Source organism: Dendrobates tinctorius, unplaced genomic scaffold, assembly GCF_039654945.1.
Source record: "Dendrobates tinctorius isolate UK_male_01 unplaced genomic scaffold, ASM3965494v1 ptg000133l, whole genome shotgun sequence".
Lineage (NCBI taxonomy): Eukaryota > Metazoa > Chordata > Amphibia > Anura > Dendrobatidae > Dendrobates > Dendrobates tinctorius.
The window spans coordinates 6,110,410-6,134,801 of record NW_027361801.1 but is presented as its reverse complement, the minus strand read 5'-3'; the positions used below and the strand labels follow the sequence as shown (position 1 = coordinate 6,134,801).

At 40.6% G+C, this 24,392-nt stretch overlaps 1 protein-coding gene across 3 annotated transcripts in view; it reads right to left on the bottom strand.

Annotated features, from left to right (window-relative positions):
- Window positions 1-23,350, bottom strand: part of LOC141048077 (5-hydroxytryptamine receptor 2A-like) — a 1,077,348-nt gene extending 1,053,998 nt beyond the window's left edge. For all 3 annotated transcript variants that reach the window (XM_073543452.1, XM_073543450.1, XM_073543453.1), the window contains exon 1: window positions 22,863-23,350. The gene's annotated coding sequence lies outside the window, so the exon portion shown is untranslated. The remainder of the gene's footprint in view (window positions 1-22,862) is intronic.
- Window positions 23,351-24,392: the final 1,042 nt, after the last annotated feature.

The following is a 24,392-nucleotide window of genomic DNA, read 5'->3' as shown; positions in this document are numbered from 1 at the left end:
AGGGTGAATACTTTCTATCTTAATATGTAATACTCAATAACATCATTACAAAAAAGACCCTTTTTGCACTTTGCCTTATTGATGGAAAGGCCAAACAAAATATATGTGGGTAAGCAGGATGTATATGTCGTTAGCCTTGTAATATTAGCTTAATAGAGGGATCCCCAAACAAATGAAATGCAAATCAAGCACCACCCATAATAGGGTTGGTAAGGCCATAAAGTGCACAATGTAACAATACAATCATCTCTTTTGCACAGGTAATAAAAAATGTTTTTAAAGTGCACAGTGCAATAATCTAAAAGATAATATACTCAGCTATTTGCCGTGGTGCATCATTAAAGTAGTCATGGATCCCAGAGAGTGATTGAGGCCCCAATCAGGCTCTATTTAAGAGTAGCAACATTCCAAAGCAATGCCAAAGCAAAGCAATCAGTGTGTCAATTGCGGGAGAACCAGCATACAGCTGCATGTGCACTCTCACTACTGAGGAATTTGATGAATTCATCTATTTTATGGATCAATAAAGAATTTGCAATTTTAAGGAGCTGGATCATATATTCTTCATTTTATTGGCAAAAACAGTTATTCTAACGAAGATGCTGATTTCGGATTTCTGCAAGAATGTTAAGAAAATCAGTGTATAAAGTTCTCTATCTTTGACCAAACCCTAAATAAAGTATCATTCCTCATTCATCGCACATTCAATTTGAGCTTGAAAAATGAGATCATTATGGACCTTTCAGTCATGTCCTTTAAAACTCTATGAAAAAAGTGGTTTGGTACCGTGTTAGCCAGTAGAAAAAAACTATATAATGTGCTCTCAGTGAGAGAAACAAAATAGGAATCTTGTGGGTGTGATACCTTTTAATGGCTAACAAATAATAGTGAATGATGTTACAAAGCAAGTTTTCGAGACAACTTACGGTCTCTTCATCAGGCTGATATAACAAAATATTTGAAGAAATCTTATTTATATACAGTTGTGGCCAAAAGTATTGACACCCCTGCAATTCTGTCAGATAATACTCAGTTTCTTCCTGAAAATGATTGCAATCACAAATTCTTTGGTATCATTATCTTCATTTAATTTGTCTTAAATGAAAAAACAAAAAAGAGAATGAAGCAAAAAGCAAAACATTGATCATTTCACACAAAACTCCAAAAATGGGCCAGACAAAAGTATTGGCACCCTCAGCCTAATACTTGGTTGCACAACCTTTAGCTAAAATAACTGCGACCAACCGCTTCCGGTAACCATCAATGAGTTTCTTACAATGCTCTGCTGGAATTTTAGACCATTCTTCTTTGGCAAACTGCTCCAGGTCCCTGATATTTGAAAGGTGCCTTCTCCAAACTGCCTTTTTTAGATCTCTCCACAGGTGTTCTATGGGATTCAGGTCTGGACTCATTGCTGGCCACCTTAGAAGTCTCCAGTGCTTTCTCCTCTCAAACCATTTTCTAGTGCTTTTTGAAGTGTGTTTTAGGTCAATGTCCTGCTGGAAGACCCATGACCTCTGAGGGAGACCCAGCTTTCTCACACTGGGCTCTACACTATGCTGCAAAATTTGTTGGTAGTCTTCAGACTTCATATGCCATGCACACGGTCAAGCAGTCCAGTGCCAGAGGCAGCAAAGCAACCCCAAAACATCAGGGAACCTCCGCCATGTTTGACTGTAGGGACCGTGTTTTTTTCTTTGAATGCCTCTTTTTTCTCCTGTAAACTCTACGTTGATGCCTTTGCCCAAAAAGCTCTACTTTTGTCTCATCTGACCAGAGAACATTCTTCCAAAACATTTTAGGCTTTTTCAGCTCAGTTTTGGCAAACTCCAGCCTGGCTCTTTTATGTCTCAGGGTAAGAAGTGGGGTCTTCCTGGGTCTCCTACCATGCAGTCCCTTTTCATTCAGATGCTGACGGATAGTACGGGTTGACACTGTTGTACCCTCGGACTGCAGGGCAGCTTGAACTTGTTTGGATGTTAGTCGAGGTTCTTTATCCAACATCCGCACAATCTTGCATTGAAATCTCTTGTCAATTTTTCTTTTCCGTCCACATCTAGGGAGGTTAGCCACAGTGCCATGGGCTTTAAACTTCTTGATGACACTGCGCATGGTAGACACAGGAACATTCAGGTCTTTGGAGATGGACTTGTAGCCTTGAGATTGCTCATGCTTCCTCACAATTTGGTTTCTCTAGTCCTCAGACAGTTCTTTGGTCTTCTTTCTTTTCTCCATGCTCAATGTGGTACACACAAGGACACAGGACAGAGATTGAGTCAACTTTAATCCATGTCAACTGGCTGCAAGTGTGATTTATTTATTACCAACACCTGTTAGGTGCCACAGGTAAGTTACAGGTGCTGTTAATTACACAAATTACAGAAGCATCACATGATTTTTCGAACAGTGCCAATACTTTTGTCCACCCTCTTTTTTATGTTTGGTGTGGAATTATATCCAATTTGGCTTTAGGACAATTCTTTTTGTGTTTCTTCATTTAAGACAAATTAAATGAAGATAATAATAACAAAGAATTTGTGTTTGCAATAATTTTCAGGAAGAAACTGAGTATTATCTGACAAAATTGCAGGGGTGTCAATACTTTTGGCCACAACTGTGCAGTGGAGAGCACAGGCATGGTGTGATACATGGACATTTCAACAAACAAACACTGAGCTTGAAGAGAGAATCCTTAAATAGGTAAGATTAGATAAGTGGTATGAAAGTTCTGTGAGATCAAAGGGCTATTTGGAGGAAATCGCTCAGATATGGTAATGGGCCATAAAACCTCCTGACATATTGAGTACTGTATGAATAGAATCAAAGATTGTAATGAATTTATGTTCCCACACCCTGCGATGTTTCTGTAATTTAAAATTGCCTTTTAAAATGACAACTTTCATATTGTCTATGTTGTGTCCTGGATCACAGAAATGTTTGGCCACGGGTAAATGTTTTTTTTGTCTGTAATTGTATGACGTTAAGACCTCATCCTTGCTCTCAGTCTCTGTCCTGTTTCTCCAACATAGAGGCCACTCACAGAACATATATTGTATTGAATTAAATACACCACATTGGAAGAGGAATGTGTTATGAGCTCATTTTCTGCTCCACCAGTTGAGCGTTCTCCTCCCGTTCTCCCTCTGGTGGTGACAGGAGGTAGTGAGGTTGGTTTAATTGGTAGTGATCTGCCACATGATGAGGAAGATAATGATTGGATCTCTGGAGTATCAGACTGGATATAAGACAGCCGACGCCCTATCCTGTTGCTGGTGATTCAGTCTGCTTCTCACGTCTTGGACTCAGCTCTGTTCCAGTCTTCTCAAGTTAAGTTTGTTTTTGCTAATGTTCACACTTGCTCTTGTTGGTCAATTCAGTTTTTTGTGTGGTCAGCCAGTCCGGCTGGGCTTTGCTGAATTTCCACTCTTATTTATCTGTATTTGCCAATTTGCCTTTTTTTGTCCCTTATTAGATTGGCCTCTTTTTGCTCTGTCTCAGAATATTTCAGAGTGCTGATATAGTGGGAGAAGTCTAGTGACTTCAGGGTTAATTTTGCTATCAGTTGTGTTGGACATTATTTTTGGTAGGGTTTTTGGCAGATTGCAGACAGTGGCTTTCCTTTCCTGTCCTTTCTAGTTAGTCGGGCCCCATCGTTTGCTCAGCCTATTTTCGTGCCTTTGTGTGTGTTTTCATCTTGTTTCACCGTCAATACATGTGTGGGGGCTGTCTTTCCTTTGGGGTCTGCTCTGGGGCAGTTAGTTTTCCTCTTTTCTTGCTTTAGGCTTATTTAGCTCTCCGGTTGTGATGAGGCGTGTAGGACCACCGTAGGAACGCTCCACAACTGCTGCTAGTTGCGTGTTAGGATCAGGGGTCTGCAGTCTGCATAGTTACCAACCTCTTTGGTTTTCTGAGACTTAGCTTGTGTTGTTTTTTATTTCCTCCTCGGCGACCCATTCATAACAGGAATGTCCATGTATCACACCATGCATGTGCTCTCCACTGTATATAAATAAGGTTTCTTCAAATATTTTGTTATATCAGCCTGATGAAGAGACGTAAGTTGTCTCGAAAGCTTGCTTTGTAACATCATTCACTATTATTTGTTATCCATTAAAAGGTATCACACCCACAAGATTCCTATTGTGTTTCTCTCACTGAGAGCACATTATATACTTTAAAACTCTACGGCACTTATGGCCTCACAAGTCAAATACAGGTGTAACACTATTATTTCTGATGGATGATACAGTCATGAATGATTCCATTTTCCATTGTGTCATTAACCTTAATGATCTGTGTATAATGGTGACATCACAACAGGAACAATCTTACAATGCCTCATTCAATTAATTTTCACACAATTTTAGGTCAATGGCCCCATTCAAAAATTTAATTTAATCAGAATTCTAGGGTAAATTGCTTTGAAAAGTCGCAACATTTTCTCCCACATTTGCTAAAATGTGTGAAACTGAGACAGAACGATGCATCTAATTCATAACGAGCTTTAGTGCTCATGATGGCAGAAATGGTTCTCAGACACTGCTGATACCTTACATGGCGTGTGCCTCTACATGCATCAGGAGTGTCCATCTCCAACACGCTTCCTCATCAAGATTGGTAAGAACATTGCTAGTCTTAATCGTGGCTAATATTTATCTAAGGGGCCATTCACACATTGAAAAACCTTGTACAATTATGATCGATTTTTTTCTCAATAAAACATATCTATTGTATTCAAGAAGCAGTACCAGAGTACTTGAACAAGAGAGAGACTGTGGAGAGCGGGAAGCCAGCTATGAAATATTACAAAAGAGTTCAGATGTAGAGTAACTAGCTATTGAATCCATTCAATGTCTGGGTGGCAAGCATTTTTATTGGTGCATTTTTAATTTTATGCCATGTTTTTAAATCACTGTTTGTGATTTTACATATACAGTGTCTTCAATTAAATGCCACTGGAGATGGCGGTATGCGCACGCGCTGACTCCAGCGCTATTTTATTGAATTAATGTACTTCAACAGTGATGGCAAACCTTTTAAAGACCGAGTGCCAACACAGCAATTTAACATAAATACTAAGATTTTAGTTCAGAAAAAACAACTCAGAGAGCAGGCTGGGGAAACAGAGAGCAGAGGGGGGCAGCAGAGAGCAGAAGAGGGCAGCAGAGAGCAGGCAGGGGCAACAAAGTGTAGCCACAGACAGGAACAGGGGTACCAGATTGCATATATAAAGGAATATGTTCTTTTATCCTAATATATGCTACACCATCCTGGTATATGCTCCCCCATCTTGGTATATGCTCCACCACCCTGGCATATGTCCCTCCATCCTGGTATTTTTCCACCCATCCTGGCATATGTCCCCCATCCTGGTATATTTACCCATATCCTGATACATGTATCCCCATCTTGGCATATGTACCTCCATCATGGCATATGTCCCCCCATCCAGGTTTATGTTTTCCCATCCTGGCATATGCCCCCCATACTAGTTTATACCCCTCATCCTGGTATATGCCCACACATCCTTGTATATGGACCTTATCCTAGTATATGGCCCTCATTCTGGTATATGACCCCCCATCCTTGTATATGCCCCCCATGATGGTATATGCCCCCCATCCTGGTATATATCCCCATCCATGTATATGCCCCCTCCTTGTATTTGCCTTCCCTCCTGGTATATGCCCCTATCCTGGTATATATCCCCCACTCTTGTATATGCGCCCCATCCTTGTATATGCTCACCCATCCTGGTATATATCCCTCATCCTTTTATGTGCCCCCTATCCTGGTATATGTCCTCCTGATTACACTGCTGTTGTTCAATACTTAGAACAAAACCAAACAATAAACACTCCTACTCACCTTCCCTTGGCTCCCCTGCAGCGTGTCATCATCTTCTGAAGCCGGCAGCTGACTTCAGCATCCAAGAAATGGAGATGCATGACGTCACTGCCATGCGCCAAGTCACGTGCACGCCAACGTCAGCTACTGACCTATGATTGGCCAGCAGTGTATATTGTGGCTCATGGACCCGGTAAGTTTGTGCAGTGAGATCCATTCTGTTGCCATTTAATTGAAGACACTATGTCTGCGAATTTTCATACACAGTGTCTTCAATAAATTAGTGCTAGTCTAGGATGTAACAATCAAATGTAAATAGGAAATGTCTCCATCATTAATGAAAAATAGTAGAAACGGTAAAATCTAGAATTTATTGATCTAACATAAAAAACGTGTGTGCTAGTCACCATGAGAAATCCATACAGTGCAAACCAACGCGTGTTGGATCACACCCCAGCTCTACCCACTTTGTCATTGCTGGTGGATAATGATGTTAAGCATCAAAATTCATAACATTTTAGGGCAGCTTGGCGTTACACCTTGCAACTTTTCAAAGCTTTTGATGTCAGAATTCTGGCATAAAAACTTTCATGAATCTGGCGCAAATAGTTTATAAATCAGATAATGTTCCAGTTATATTGCCATAAAAAAAATTTCCATTTGGGAATGTCGCATTCAATTGCTGAGATGCCTCCGTCCTTACCAAGGCAATAAAACTGAAACCACGGTAAGGCGGCGTTTCATTAATTCAATGCAACATTGTGTGCTCCTAATAATCAATGAGGCGATCCCCTGCTCTGCAACACAGACTCCTCGGTGAGAATACTGTATATATAATGTTAAAATAATCAGGAAATAAACAAGGCTTCTAATCCACCTTAATATCTGTGCTATATGTAAGCCCTGTACTGATGAATGGGCCGTGGTGAAATCCAACAGAAAAACAGACTTTGGTTACAATTCATGGCAAATGTAACAAAAAAAATGCACTCATTAATTAGAATGTGTATCTCCTGAACAATAGTAGCATGATATCTGGAGAGATGCCATCACATTTATCACGCCTGATGTTGGGTTCCTCAACACTTTGTGATCTCTAATTACACAGCCAGTGGCATCTGCACGCAGGTTGATGTGTGAAATTGATCAGGTTTTAAATTTATATTAATTAAAATCCATACAAAATAAAGTAAATTACATCTGCATAGTATCACAGAGATTGAAAGCACTTTTAGTAATTTAACATTTTTGTTGCTGTTTTTTCTAAAGGGAAAATGTTTTGTGAAAGTTTACATTTTGATCAATAGCAAGAAATTATTTTTTTACATAGATTGTCCTCTTTATCTTTTTTTAATAAACTTGTTGTGGACACAATATTTTCTCACTTACTAATACATTTTAAAGTGCAACTTGTGGAGACATTGTGAGGGCTTGAGATGGATATATATATATATATATATACACAACGAAACTACAATTTGGGTTGCCCCAAAAAAACCCTCACTAACAAACCCAAAAAAATTAACTTTTATTGTGAATTAAAATAGTGGGACAATGACATTATCTATAAAAGATTCTGCCCCTGTACTGCCTAAATGATGATATTAGAGTATATGGCAATTGTCTGAGTATCATATAGCGGAACCTTGGGATGTGTCAGCGCTATTATGCAGAAAGGACAATATTATTGAAGCACACGTCCCCCCAAAATGTTTCATCATAAAAGCTGCATCATCAGGGGATAGGACTATAGCTAGAAAGGTGGCTGGCCAGAAAGGCCTCATATACATATGATTCTCACAAAATTAGAATATCACCAAAAAGTTAATTTATTTTAGTTCTTCAATGCAAAAAGTGAAACGCTTATATTATATAGAGCCATTACAAACAAAGTAATCTATTTCAAGTGTTTATTTCTGTTAATGTTGATGATTATGGCTTACAATGAAAACCCAAAAGTCGTTATCTAAATAAATTAAAATACTTTATAACATCAGTTTTAAAAAATATTTTAAAATCCAAAATGTTGTCCTCCTGAAAGGTATGTTCAGTAAATGCACTCAATACTTGGTCGGGACTCCATTTGCATCAATTACGGCATCAATGTGGCGTGGCATGGAGGCGATCAGCATGTGGCACTGCTGAGGTGTTATGAAAACCCAGCTTGTTTGCATTGTTGGGTCTGGTGTCTCACATCTTCCTCTTGACAATACCCAATAGATTATCTATGAGGTTAAGGTCAGGCTAGTTTTCTGGCGAATCAAGCACATGACACTCATACATCCACTAAGTTTTTCTTTGGGAATCCCAAAATGTCCTATCCTAATATTAGATATCACAGTATGACTCCCAACAACACAATGAAGGCAATCTAATTATATCAAATTATTTAAAGGTATGGGATTCTGTTAAATTTCCAAAATTAATTATATCTACCTACCTGCCCCTATCTTCCCAGTGGAATTTATGGGGAAATTAGTGGTTTTTTTCCCAGTTTGCGGTCCATGCATGGACATCATAAGCCTAATAACAGTCTTTCATTTAGTATCTACTAATGTAGTAACAGGGGTTTTCCACTTTTAGGATTTTGTGCTGTATTGGTCATAACTCTGCTAAAATAATAAAATCAGTTAGTACTAACCCTTCCCGGTTCCATTGCAAGCTCTCTGCCACTATTCCAGTCTGTATGCATTGCATGCAGTGGTGACATCATGATTATTAGCACACATCACTGCTGCAACTAATCACCAAGTTCTTCAGCAATACTGATGTAGATGACATGAGTTAAGCTCAGTGATTGCCTGCAGAGGTGATGTGCACTTAGTCATGCTTTCACTCCTGCAGCCAATACACAGAATAACGGAGAGCCATTGCTAGACCCAGGTAGAGGATTAGTGATGGACGAGTGCTCGGGTGCTCATTGCTCGGGTGGAGCAAATTGGAATGCTCAGGTGCTCGACCTAAGCAACAAGCTTAATGTAAGTCTTTTGGAAACCCGAGTTTTTTTGCCGTGAACCCCCCCTGGTCTTTTTAGGGTCTAAAACCATCTGAAATTGATGGGAGCAGTGCTGAAATGACATGGAAGCATCATAGGGAAGACCCCTGGAAGCATTTCTGACTCACAGGTCACTGCTGTGAACAATGGTGTCAGAGTCTTACAGCACTTTTCCGAGCGCACAATAAAACATACAAAAACAAAACCAGAATTGATTTTCCTGGGAAATATGTTAAGGAACATCCTTTCCAGGGTAATGATTTGTATGTAAGGCAAAATAAATAACCCAAAACAAAAATGTTCCTCCACCACTTGGGCTTTCACATGTAGCGTTTTTGATGCATTTTTCAACTTTACCATTGCTTTCAACCAGGACAAATGCATTCACTGGGAAATGTCATTTTAACATTTTACAACCTTAGCTGGCCATGTGGTGTGTGACACATCATCAGACATATCCTGTTTCATTTATGAAGGAGGGAATGTTAAAGGAGGAGGGCAATCAGGCGGACTATAATGTTCTTAAAGGGACAGCAGTTGGTCCTCACTATTCTAAGGCTGAGTGCAGACGGAGTTTTGAGCCCTGCGGATTTTTCCGTGCAGAATGGAAGAAAACCGCAGGTCAAATGACCTGCATTTTTCCTGCGGATTTCTTCCATTTTTCATGCGGTTTTCATGCGGTTTTTGTGCGGTTTTCCATTGCGGTTTTCCCCCTGCGGATTTGGAGACAGGGGAGATAGAAAACCGCACAAAAGAAGTAACATGCTGCGGATTTTGTACCGCAGGAAAACCGCGCGGAAAAATCCGCAGCGTCTGCACAGCGTTTTTTTTTTCCCATTCATTTTAAAGGTACTGTACATCACAATGCGGATATGCAACGTTTCTGCGCGGTAAAATCCGCTGCGGAAACGCTGCATATCTGCATCGTGTGCACACAGCCTTAGAGAGCCATCAGCCGGCTTTGCTTTGTTGTTCCCATTATTAAACAGTGGGTCTCCTATACTGTTATTGCCTATGCATTGAATGCAAGAACTGTCCCAAATTTGGATGCACCCCAATAACCCACTGAACAGAAGTACTGGATGGCCACATGAAACCAAAGTTCCCATTTTTCTCAATTTGCTACTTCTATAATGTTAGCCTATGCATTGAATGCAAGGCCTGCCCTGCCCCAAAGTTACACGCACCGCAATAACCCTTTGAACCAATGTACTGGATGGCCACATGAAACCAAAGTTCCCATTTTTCTTAATTTGCTACTCCCATAATGTTAGCCTATGCATTGAATGCAAGGCCTGCCCTGCCCCAAAGTTTCACGCACCCCAATAACCTTTTGAACCAATGTACTGGATGGCCATATGAAACCAAAGTTCCCATTTTTCTTAATTTGCTACTCACATAATGTTAGCTTATGCATTGAATACAAGGCCTGCTCTGCTCCAAAGTTACACGCACCCCAATAACCCTTTGAACCAACGTACTGGATGGCCACATGAAACTATAGTTCCCATTTTTCTTAATTGGCTACTCCCATAATGTTTGCCCATGAAGTGAATGCAAGGCCTGCTCTAAATTTGGATGCACCTCAATACACCGTGGAGAAGGGCCTCCAAAAATCTTTTCCCAATTTAACGGAGTGAATCTCCTATACAGTACTTGTAATGCCCATGCAGTGTGTATGGACTGACAAACATTTCCTCCGGGGGGGTACACATCAACATACTGTGTAAAATTTTTTTTATGGGCATCATAAACACCCTTGAAAACAATAACGTGCTTTCCTACACAGTTGCTGCTGGGAAGGTGCAGGTTTGTAGCAGAAATATGGCGTACATGTCGTTGGATGAAGTAATCAGGAAAAGGGGCATGGTGACGGCGGGAATGGGAACATACAGGATTAATAACAGTGGGGCTATGGGAGGTATGAGATCCATGATCCAGCCTACAATGATTATTCGTTTACCCACCACCAATTACCAGAATGCATTTGATGCCCGTCAGAAGATAGATGTAACAGATGCGTGTCTGAAGCTAGGCATAAAAGATGCCCCTGAGAAATTGTTTGGCAAAGACGCACGTTTCCGTATAAAGGGTAACGTGCAAGTTGCTCATGAGATGCTGAATTCTAGAAATCAGCAGATCAGTGTGGGAGGTAAGCCAACCAAATTGATGGATGCTCATGAAAAACCAAGTTTGAAGAGGAGTGCACCTGCCGTAGCTATCAACTCACCCGTGGCACAAGGTTGTTCATCTTCACCCATAAATTATCATGGGTATGTCACGGGAAAACAGGAGATAAGGAAACGGGGCTCCTGCACTGCCCCTAGGACTAAAGGGGGACTCCATCTGTCCTTAACTTGGGTGTACCCTTGAAGGTAGGGAGGCCCAAGTCATCGACCTGTCCCTATCTCCTGTTTAACTCTGAGCTAAACCCCCAACCCCCACCCCAGGAGGTGTATAGCAAAGGATATAATAAAATAGAAAACAACAGGGTTTAAAGTAGACAACTGCACACAGCTAACTTAATAGACAATACAATATACGTGTGGGATAAACACGACACTAATAACAAAGGAAACAACATGGTATACTTCTTCAAACTCCTAGGTGGAGTCACGAGTAACAACAGTAACTCCAACAGTGGACCGGTTTGCAAGAGGTAATCAAATGCTATAATCGGCACCCAGGAATGTTCTGGGCCATACTAAAAGGAAGAAGGCGTTCCCAGCAACCTCAGCCAGATATCAAAAAGTTAACTCCTGCCAAGCTGGACATCAGTGAATGAATCAACGTCGATGCCCAACCTCAGGCCCAGCAACAGAAAAGTCTGACTGCACAACAGACTCCCCAGTGTGAACAGAGTCTGAAGCCGGCATGACAGTACCCCGTCCTCTACGAGGAACCCCAGGGTCCTCAGAATGCCATGGACCTGGTCTATCAGGGTGACGATGGTGAAAACCAGCAACTAGTCGATCAGCATGAAAATCCGTTGTAGGCACCAAAGTCCTTTCCTCCAGACCATAGCCACGCCAATGCACCAGATATTGTAGTGCATGGCAAACAACATGAGAGTCAACAATCCTGGATACCTCAAACTCTAAAGAGCCATTCACTAAAAATGGTGGCAGAGGAGTGGGAGTCACGTCCCCTGAACTCACAAATTTCTTCAGAAGCGACTTACGGAAAACATGAATCCTGTAAACCGCAGGTAAGTCCAACCAGAAGACCAGAGGGTTGACAACGGCTGAAATTCTGAACGGATCGATTAAATGGGGACCCAACTTAAGTGATGGTAACTTGAGTTTGATGTTCCTAGTGGATAACCACACCAAATCAACCACATTCAGGTCTGGACCAGGCACACGTCTACAGTCAGCCATATGCTTATACCTAGAACCCATGCAAAGTAAACGCTGCTTAACTTTCCTACACATAGACGATAACGACGCACCCACCGTATCCTCCTCAGGAACCTCAGAAGAATACCCTTGACGAAGAGTACAGAAATGAGGATGTAGGCCATAGACACAAAAAAAGGGACACCTCAGAGGACTCATGACAATGATTATTAATGGCAAACTCCGTGAGAGAGAGGTAGGTTGACCGCTCCTTTTGATTGTCAGAGACAAAACAGCGCAAATACTGTCCCAGATTTTGATTCATGCACTCTGTCCATTCGACTGAGGAAGAAAAGCCGACGAATGAGACAACTTGATCCCTAAGCAAGAACAGAAAGCTTTCCAGAACCTAGCAACAAACTGAGTACCCCGTCAGACACAATGTCAGACAGAATCCCATGGAGTCTGACCACTTCACGTATAAATATCTGAGCCAGAGTTTTGGCATTGGGTAAAGATGGTAGCACCACAAAATGTGTCATTTTAGAAAAACTGTCAACCACCACCAAAATAACAGTTACCAGCAGAGGAAGGTAGATCCGTAATAAAATCCATGGAAATATCTGTCCACGGTTTGCTAGGCACAATAAGTGGAAACAATGTACCAGAAGAACGAGAGTGCGAAGACTTGGAACGCGCACAAGTGGAACAGGCTGCTACATAGGAAGCGACGTCCCTCCGAGTTTTGGGCCACCAAAACCGACATGACAAAAGCTCCAATGTGCCCTTAAACTCTGGATGACCAGCCAAAACTGCATCATGATGCTCCCCCAACACTTTAAGACGAAGGTGCAAAGGAACAAAAGACTTGTTAACTGGAAGATCTGGCGGTACGTCCTCCTGAGCCTCAGCTATCTCAGCTTCTACCTCAGTGCTGAGGGTAGACACTACCACAACCTTCTGGAGGATGTGAACCGGCTCCTCACGTGGTTCTCCACCAGGAAAACTTCTGGACAATGCATCAGCCTTAGTGTTTTTTGAACCAGGTCGGTAAGTAACTAAAAAATTGAACCTGCTAAAGAACAGAGACCAGCGAGCCTGTCTAGGTGAAAGATGCTTGGCTGACTCCAGATACAAAAGATTTTTATGGTCAGTAACCACCGTAACAGGATGAGCGGCCCCCTCCAAGAAATGTCGCCACTCCTCAAAAGCCAATTTAATGGCCAGAAATTCCCTGTTACCTGTCGTAATTGCGCTCAGCTGACGACAACTTCTTCGAGAAAACGGCACAAGGATGCAATTTACCAATTGATGGGCCCTGAGACAACACTGCCCCCACCCCCAGCTCAGAAGCATCCACCTCGACAATGAAGGAAAGGGACACATCCAGCTGAGCCAGGACGGGAGCCGAGGCAAAGCTCCTCTTCAAACTATCAAAAGCACACACCGCACTTTCAGATCAGTCAGTAAAGTATGTACCCTTCTTAGTCATGTCTGTTAATGGTTTAGCTACCACAGAAAAGTTTTTGATGAACTTCCTGGAATAATTTGAAAAACCCAAGAACCGCTGTAATGCTTTGAGGTTATCGGGCCGGCCCCAGTTTAACACAACTTGCAACTTAGCAGGGTCCATCCTAAACCCCGAGGCGGAAATAATATACCCCAAAAACAGTAATTCTTGTACGGAAAGAACACACTCTTCAAGCTTAGCATATAGCTTGTTCTCCCTGAGCAGTTGCAACACCTGATGAAGGAAACCGTGTTTTTTCCACAACCAGTCAGAGAGGAATTGGTCCACTGCACTCCCTGTAATCTATCACATGACCGGTGACATCACGAAGGTCCTGTTGGCTCATCTCATGCCACAGCTTCACATCATGCACACTGCATGCTGGAGTGCCACCGGAAGAGGGGAGCGTGGATTGTCTGTCACTGGCTGGGACAGCACTTATAAAGAGCTGTGGTATTAACCCACGTTTATCTGGCAAATATCATTCAATCTGAATTCACATCAAGATATCCAGCGCTCTTTACTGGTCCTCTGGAGTCCAGACATCCACTCAGAATACACCTTAAGATAATAACTACCTAACTTGGAGCAATCCAATTCATTTGTGTGTATTTTTTTAGCTCACTACAAGCTAAAGGGGTTCATTATTAAGCGCAAATTTTAATTATTTATTTATATTTTATTGATCACATTGGTGGTGTGTGTTCCTAATTTGCAGCAAGTGTTCCTCTCTTTTTTCTACAGTTACTAGCGCCACCTACAGTCTATACTAGTTGCAACAACTGTTTAACATGCTCCAAGTGTGAATTGCGGTCAGGCGAATAAATGAGTATGTCATCCAAATGCACAATCAACACAAGTCAAAATCACCCTTTGTTCACCCTGACTTTGAGTGAAATATTTAACTACTTGAAACAAAAGCACACAGCAATAAATAGTGATCAAACCCTAATCGATAGCCTGCAATCTTTGGAGCAAAGGTACCATGACTGGTGCATATCATCTGAGACCTGATAACAGGGTTGCCAATTTTCATCCCTGGAGAGACAGTAAACATTCGGCACTCTTTCGCATCCGTAAAAAAAATGTGATGCATCCATGATTTTTTTGAAGCTGAAGGGACTTGTACAGATTTTTATGATTGTAAGAGGAGAGTCCGATGACCGTATAACTCAGATGAGGATCGCAACACAGTGCTCGGACTGTCTGGTGGTTCTCATGACCGAGAGTAACAGCATTTATTTCTATGCAGCTGTCACACTCGGGTTGGGAATGCTTGCGGTCAGTTCGAGCATTTTGTTGTGATCCTTGTCCAAGTTATATATCCATCTGACTCTTCCCTAATTATCACTTTTTTACAGTTCACAGTGAATGCAGCTGACGACTTCGTATCCGAATTATGGACTTAGACATGGATCACTTATAATCTTAATGATTTATAGTGATCATCTAAAGTGTTCATAAAAAAAAGTGGTTGTCAGTGATTTTTGAGAACTGTCCATAAAAAAGAAAATATCAAGTTGACAATCCTGCCTGACAACTTTTAAAACAGTTATGGATGAAGCTTGGACCTATCATTATAATTGTAAAAGGCGCTAAGTAGCAAAGAGGAAGGATCTTATCATTAGTTTCCAGCATGATGGTTCTATGGTTAGCACTGGGGTCCTAGGTTCAAATCTCACCAAGGACAACATCTGAAACGAGTTTGTATGTTCTCCCAGTGTTTGCGTGGTTTTCTTCCTGATACTTCGGTTTCCTCCCACACTCCAAAGACATATTTAGATTGTGACATAGATTGTGAACCCCAATGGGGACAGTGACGATGTCTGTAAATCATCGTAGAATATGATAGTGTAATGTAAGTAAATATAAATGTTCTCATCACTACCTGGCTTCTCGTTTTCCTTCAATTTGAATTGTTAGTAAGGTCTGTCCTTGTAAAATGCCAATAAAAATGTACAGTTTAAACCAGAAATTGAACAAAGAGTTCATCAACATCTCTTCATAATCTGACATTTTCTGTGCTTCTCTCATGACTACCTTTATCGCCACTGAAAAAGGAGTAGAAGAGTAGAAGATACATTTTCTATTGTGCATGCTGCAGAGAGACCACCTAGTGGAAAGTGACAAGACTATTAAAATGTAACGGACTTTGTGCCAAAGAATGGTATTAAGCATACATCTTTACTGCAGGAAAATTAAGAACATTCCTCGATGCTGGCAGCTTTAGCAGCGCTGCATGCTTCAAGGCTAGATGCCCTGCTATCGATATAACTAACCAGCTGTGTCATTACATTGCATTTAATTTTTTTGCCGTAAATATGTAATTTAGGTAGGTGGTGGTTTGCTGACAAAGCAGTAATTTCGACCATGGACCCAAGCAGTTGTGACCACACTGACCTGACATCATGAAAGTAAAGCATCTACTGTATGATGTCAGGTCTGCTGCCACAAGTGAAACTACAGGTCTGGCATCAAGAGTTGTACACTAGATCCTGACGTTGGCCAGTACCTCTTTGTGCTGGCATCTGCAGGTGAAAAGAAACAGGGAGCAGTAAATTTTGTGTTTTTTTCACTTTTGGGGTCTAAAATAACTTAAGAAGCATATATGTGATCAAAATAGTCTGATTTTATTTTAGTTGTTGGTCTGGTGTATGACTTTTTTTAGGGGCTTGATTAATATCTTTTAATAACTTTAAGGCCTGTTTCACACTTCAGTTTTTTTGTGTCAGTTAAAATCCGCCAAAATGGCGGAAAGCGGATCCGTTGCTAACTGATGTGAGCGGATGCCACGGACCGTTTTTTTTGACGGATCCGATGAATGAAGAATTTTAAAGGAACCGCAGCCCGGGGAGGAGAGAGAGAGAGATTTTTTTTTTCCAGGCGCCAGAACAGACTTTAGGGTTAAATTTCAGGCTAAGTGAAGTCTTTCGGGAATGCGCAGTGTGAAGTCCAGATCCTGCCGCCCGAAAAAACGTCACATGCTCCTTTCGGGCATGTCGGCAGACGGCAAAATTTTGGCGGATCCGCAAAAAAACGGATCCAACGGATGGCCGTCCGTCAAGATCCGCCGGTAATGCAACTCAATGGGAAAAAAACAGATCCGCCAAACAAAATAGCGGATCCATTTTTTTTTGCAAAATGGCGGATCTTGACTGATGGACAAAAACTGAAGTATGAAACAGGCCTAAGGAGTCGTAATCAATTTTATGGATTTGTTGAGTGGCCTTAAATGGGTTGTCCAGTCTTAGCAATGTTGTACAATACTTTAACAATGATGGCCTATCCTTTGGAGAGAGCGTCAATGTCTGATTGATGGTGCTGCGACACCCCACACTCCGGCCAATCAGCTGTTTCCGATTTCGGCGTTGGCAGGATGTGGCCAGTTACAAAGCTACACAGCTCAGTCAACGGAAAAGAGGCCGTGGCTGGGTATTGCATATCCTCCACCTATTGATTTGAACAGGAGGCGGATGTGCAGTACCTGGCTGCAGCCACTATATAGTTGACTGAGCAGCTGCCAAACTGAGTAGATCTGTCCACCACCGACACAGGGAACAGCTGATCAGTGAGAGTGTTGCACCTTTACCAATCAGACATTTATGAGCTATCCTAAGCATTCTGCATCAATGTTAAAGTAGTGGCAACCTCTTTAAGATACAAATCTGCAGTCACTCTATGGACTCTATGGACTACTGTTATGTGACCACAATTATACATTTTTTTTAATAAATTCTTTATTTAAAGTATTTTTTTAACAAACAAGGAAAACAAAAGAACATAACATCTTTTTACAGACATAAAATAAAGGTTACTATTTGCATAACTAGCTATTTTCAGAGAATCACAAAGTTATCTAACTATAATTGGAAGTGGGGGGTAAAGGGAGTGGAGGTGAAAACTTAGGGAGAATTGGGAGATGGGTGCAAGGGAAAGAAGGGTAGATAAAGGGTTCCGAGGTGTCCTGCTCAAAGTGCTGATGTTGATTAAGTAGTTAGAAAGTTCAGTCTTTCAAATAGGGGTATAAACATTATGCGATTTTTATACTCCCGACCATATTCCAACTAGACTGTATCTGACCTTGTTAAATACACTTGCATTGAGTGAGGTCACGTACGTATAAACGGCAGGTGACTGCAAGTATAAAAATCACAAAATTGTGGTCATGCTCCTGTCACTTCACAGTGCATTCAAAGGTAGCTGTCAGTCACTGATAGGACCACCCACTGGACCAAAAATCCAGAGAGGTTTAAATGATGAAAACACAGGTTATACTGAATCTTTGATCACATAACCATATATCAATCTGCTCTGCTCCCCCTGTTCTATAACATGGTGCCTGCAGAATGGATGGCATTTTCATCACAGGTTCTCTTTAAGTGCTAATAATTGGTGTGCAAATGTCCTTTATTTTTTATTGTAAATTGTTTTGTGTGCAAAAATTGCAGACATAGCACAAAAAAGTATATCGGGCTGCAAATATAAATTTAAAGCGGAGAGTTCATCCACAAAGTAATGTTGTAAATGGGTGAGGTACTCCCATATTGACTATACACGGAAAATAGCGGATTAAACTAAACTCACCAAATATATATTAAAACAAAATGTATTTATTGGTATTAAGCTTAAAACAAGTTAAAATACATATTGAGGTCCACCAAATAGAGTACAAGTGGAATAGGCCAGGCGAAAACCCAGAAGTGGTATTGGTGATTATGGAACAAGGAAAAAAGGGTAGGGAGAAGACAATTACTGTATGACCTATAATGGATGTTTACAATTTTTCACATACAGAAAAATACAATTTAGAAGTGAATTATAACAAACCAAAAGTACATAGAACAAAACATGGTAATGATGTATACATACATATTCATATCAATAATTAAATGTGACCATAATACATTTTCACCATGAAAGGGTACATAACCAATTCTGTTATAAGTGGTCTACAGTGAAACAGATTTATATTGTAACAATGAAGTGCAAGTGCAAAAAGAAGTATTATCTCTCTGCCACAAGATCCCCTCAAGTGTATGAATGTTTCCACTAGTTTGATATATGTCCATCAATATATCACCCTATTAGGGTATATATCAGAGAAAAGAGAGTATAATGAGAAATTTAATGAGATTGCTTACCCATATTGAAAGAGGAGAGTGATCACCTGCTGTCTGAACTGAACCCCGACGTGCGTTTTGCAACTGCTTTGACAGGGGGTGGTCAATTATAAAATCAATCTGGGATTACATTTAGCTAAAAATAATGCAAATTGTTTTCAAAGGCTTGAAAAATTACTCACATTAAAACAAGAAAAAAGGTCATATCTTGCCAGCTCACTGCTCTCATACTAAATGTTTCCCAAAGTCTCGATGAGTGTGGAATTTGTATAGGAAGAAATGAAGTCAAGCTGTTTAATTCTAGACTCTAGAAACTTGTTTATTTCAAGAACATAGATAAAGTAAATCAGCAATCTGCAACGTTAAAAGCCAACACGTTAAGACCTTGCAATGAATAAGACCTCAAGGTCGAAACGTATTGGCTTTTAACTGGAGATTGCTGTTTTATTTCTAAAAGAATAAAAAGGCATAAACAAAAATAAGGAAAAAGCACCCAAAAAGTATGTGTACACAGAGAAGCAAAAGCTCCTCATAAAATGAACATGATATACAGCAGTGTCAAAATGATATTGCTGGGCACGTTTGTTCTTATGACTCTGCTTTTGACCACATCAACAAAACTTAGTTTAATATGGTGTAGGTCCACCTTTTGCGGCGATTACAGCCTCAATTCTCCGAGGTATGGATTCATACAAGGTGTGAATTGTTTCCAAAGGAATTGTAGCCCATTCTTCAGTTAAAACACCGACTATAAATGCTCAATAATGTTGAGGTCTGGTGATTGTGGGGGCCACATGAGATGCTCAACTTCATTACAATGTTCCTCGTGCCATGCTTTAACGATTCTAGCTGTATGAATTGGTGCATTATCATCCTGAAAGATGGCGTCCCCCTCCGGGAACAGTGCTTGAACCATAGGATGCACTTGGTCGCCTAAAATGCCTAAATTATCATGTCTGTTAATTCTTCCATGAAGGGATATCATTGGCCCGGCGGATCTCCACGAAATAGCACCCCAGATCATCACAGAACCTCCGCCATGTTTTCGGTTGGGAGAAGGCAGTCTGGATGGAATGCTTCTTTTGGCTGTCTCCAAAAGTACACTCGGCCGGAGGTCGGAAATGGGGTAAACGATGATTTGTTTGAGAATATCACGTTTCCACTGCTCGAGGGACCAATTCTGGAGGTTTCTACACCACTCTAAACGCTTGGAAACATTTGTCATTGAGAGCAGCGGTTTTTGAATTGCAGGTCTTCCGTGGAATCCAGATTTGTGTGAACAGTTTTCATGGAAACTGGGTTCTGCAGGTGTTCATTGAGCTCAGCAGTGATTTTCAGAGCCATGGTCTTGCGATCCTCTCTCACAATTCGCTTTAGAGTCCGACGGTCTCCCTCAGTCAACTTTGACTTTCGGCCGGACCTGTGCTTTGCTGCGGACTCCTCTTTCAAACGCAGTCATTACATTGGAGACAGTACCTCTTGACACGCCAAGCATTCGGGCACTTTCTGTTACACTAGCGCCTGCCATACGAGCACCAACAATTTGGCCTCTTTGAAAATCCGAGAGGTCTGCCATTGGTATCAGGTTTTCATCAATGTTCTTTGATCATCAAGGACATACGCAAGTCTTCTTTCTTCTGACATGTTCAGTAAGGGAAGATCGGATGCAGTGGCAGACACAAATAGAAGAAAGTCCATATTCAAGAACAATATATGGGCTCTTTGCAGTGCAATGGCTCATCATAATGGACAACCTGCCTTGGAGTTGGAAATTGGCCCCTTTACTTCTTGGCCCTGTGTGGCCGCACAGGTTTCACCAATGATATTAACTCTTGTGCATGGGAACACCATAATGCCGACCTGTAGATGCTATCATTAAAGTGGAACATATAAATAATCTGCATAAGTAATCTACATAGTTGGGTACATTTTGCTGAGGGTAGCTTTTTTTATTTTAGTGTATTGCACTTTATATATGCATATATATATATATATATATATATATACTGTATATATATACAGTATATATATATATGTATATTAAGAGGAAGCAGCACTGTAATCATAAAGGGTGCAGATCCAATTCAGAACACTACCTGGTCCACATTACATGCTTTTTTTGGTGCATATCTCAACAGCAATGATTCAATTCCTCCTGGAACCTCTCCCAAGCAAAATTTTGCTGGTGAAAGGTTCCAGAAGGAACTGAAATGTTGGTATTTGGATATGTACCAATAAAGGCATCTAATGTATTCACTTTAATGAAGGAGTGCTGAAGTTTGCAGAATATTTATGTATTATATATATACTCTCTCTCTATATATATATTTACATTGTTGGATATATATTTACATATATAAATAAATATTGATATTAAGTAGAACAATTATATATATATATATTGTATATATATTTCTCCTCAATAAAGGAAATAATGACTGACTCTATGATGTTTCTGTAACTTGTGATTTTCTGCCCTTCTGTATCTGAATATGGCACTGTACATTTTGGCTGTAATGTTAGGATAGAAAATAGCCATCTGTGAAGCAATTCTCTTTCTGTGTGCTGCAATCCTAGGCAACATCTGCAGGATCCCTTCTACTACCTACAGCGAGAGCAGCAGAAATCATCGGACTCCCTCTGCTGACAGCTGTGTGGTGCTGAGGCTGCAGACAGGTACAGTCCATGCACAGAAGGGGATTCAATGGACAGGAGACAGTATTCCTAGGAGACAGAACTTTATTCTCCTATTTATTATATAAGGACTGGAGACAGTGACAACTGCAGAGACAATCCCACTCCCCAACACAAGCTGATCTGCTATGTACCACTATGCCTGCTCCCTTATCACCAGTCACAGGCAGGTCCTCTGCTGCCAGGCACCTTGTCTATTGACTGCTACCGTAATTACACATTGCGCCGCAGCTTTAAGTCTTCCATCAGAGCAGGATCTTGCCCTCCGCCGTTAAACGGATGCCTCTAGCGCAATGTGAACCTAGCCTTAGGAAGCAAACAGTAGTACCTGCAGACTACAATCCTGGCATGCTGAAATCACCTGTGCTGCTGACACTATGCAGCAGGAACAGCTCGTAACTCTGAGCACAATGCCTAATATAGCAGAGCTGAGCTTGTCAGCTGGTGTATATCGAGTTTGTCTTTTGGCACAACTCGTCATCATGACATCACCATCTATTTTTTTAGGAGCGCAGGAAAAGCATAGGATTATCTGGAACAAACAATGCAGGTAAATGACAAATCCAGCACTGCTACATCCATAAAGTCTATATTTCTTGTATCATCAGTTAACTAGACAAATAAGCTTAGGCTGACACAGGATAGTTCAGAAGACTCTATGTAATTGAACCTGAAGGTATACACTTTTCTTTTTACTTGTGCTTTAACAAATGAGAGTCAGTGACAAAAAAATAGCAACCACTTTTAATTCAGTATCCATCAATAGACTTATATATTTATGTATCTATCTATGCTTGTGTGTGTAATAAAAAAGAGATTTGTATATATATATATATATATATATTTTTTTTTTTTATTTATATAAATATAAAAAAATGTATATATAATTCTACCATATATATATATATACACACACACAAACATATATATACACATATATAATTATTTATATATATACATACACACACACAAACATATATTTAAAAGAATGAGATAGCTATTCTTCTTTTCTTGCACTTTGCACTCCAGCTGATAACACATCATGTACATTGCCAGTGCATCATTTGACATGCTCAACTCCTTCAGCTCTGCTAAATCTATATAATATCATAGTGGGAAAACAAAGAATAAAAGAAAGTGTAGCTATTATCAAACAATGTGACTGTAGACAATGGACAGATACTGGGCTTTAAACCCACTGCAATGCCAAGTCAGGTCCATGGCTGCTATAATGGGATGTCCTGCATAATGCCCCCCTCATACAATTCCGATGAGTGATGTGAGTGATGCAGCCTTTTAAGCAGCTGCACTCTTTCTATAGCTGAAATTGTCAGTATTTCAAGGAAAGCATCTCTTACCTGTTCTGCAGACATCCAGAAAGTGAGTGAGCCATTCATCCATTCATTACTCCTCCTGCCCCTTGATCCTGGCTGTGAATGGAGTCAATTGGTGAGTTCTCCCAAGCTTCCAGTGCTTCTCCTCACACAGAACAGACTCTAATCCCTGAGAGAACAGCCCAGTCTGTAATCCTGAATCCTGCACACAAATATACCAGGATCTCATCAGCTCCCAACCTCAGCTCACTTGTGAATTCCTATTTTAATGGGAGAGATGTTTCCTCTGCAAGCTGCAAAAAACTGTAGGGGGCTAGAGCATTCACAGTGCTGCCAACCAGACCAAACTGCTACCTCCTGCTACCAGCTGCTGCACATGTATCTGCAGACCTACTCTCCCCAAGTGCTGTCCAGCACATACCACCATCACAAGCCACACTTCACCCTCCTGTGACATAAACTGTGCCTTTACCCAGATGCAGCACAGAGAACACTGTCCAACTGTTTGTGTCTGCAGTCAATTGTGATCATTTTTAATGTTAGTCTTCCCCTATTTCCACATATCACTTCTGTAATCTAAGACAATTCCAAGACTTTGTTGGTTTGGGTGGATTCCAATACAAGCCCTGACAGCCAAGTGAGTTAGAGCTATGATGGAGCCCAGTGCTTACATTCATAATATTAGAAGACCTAACACATCCAAGATAATTTCTGGATAACACTTCCCAGAGAACTCAGTTTCACATGTCTGTAGTCTTTCATATGAGAAGACAGATGGATACTGCACCACAAGCTCAGATTCAGAAAACGGAAGGAATTTATTATAGGCTTTTATTTCAAATCAATGTATAGATAGATCATAAACAGATCATAAATAGAGGAGATAGATAGATAGACAGAAAGGATAGAAAATACATAGATAGGTAGATAAAATATAGATAGACAGATATGGTAAATAGATTGAAAATCTAGATAGATGGATAGATAGGTAGATTCATAAATAGATAGAATTAAAAGATAGATAAAGATATAGATATAAGACAGATAGAAACGATATGTAAAAAAAGATAGATAGATATAGATAGACAGTAATAAAATTAGATAGTAGATAATAGATTAGATAGATAATAGATAGAAGATAGATAAGGTATACAGTAGATAAGATATAGATAGATAAATATATATAGATAATAGATAGATAGAAAGATAATAAAGAGATAGATAGGTTATATATATATATATATATATATATATATATATATATAGATAGATAGAAAATATTAAGATAGATAGATAGCTGTTAGATTGAAAACATATACCGTATTTTTTGGACTATAACACGCACTTTTCCCCAAAAAATTTGGGAGGAAAATGTGGGGTGCGTCTTATAGTCCAAACGCAGGCTTACCGGGGGGTTGCGGCACTGGTGTAGCAGCAGGACTGGCAGCGGCAGAGGTGTGGCGATGCTGTGGCGATTGTGAGACTCGGTGTCGGCGGTGGGCGGTGCAGAGTGCACCTTGGCAGGGTCCTTTACTCAGGATGCTGGCGGCAGAA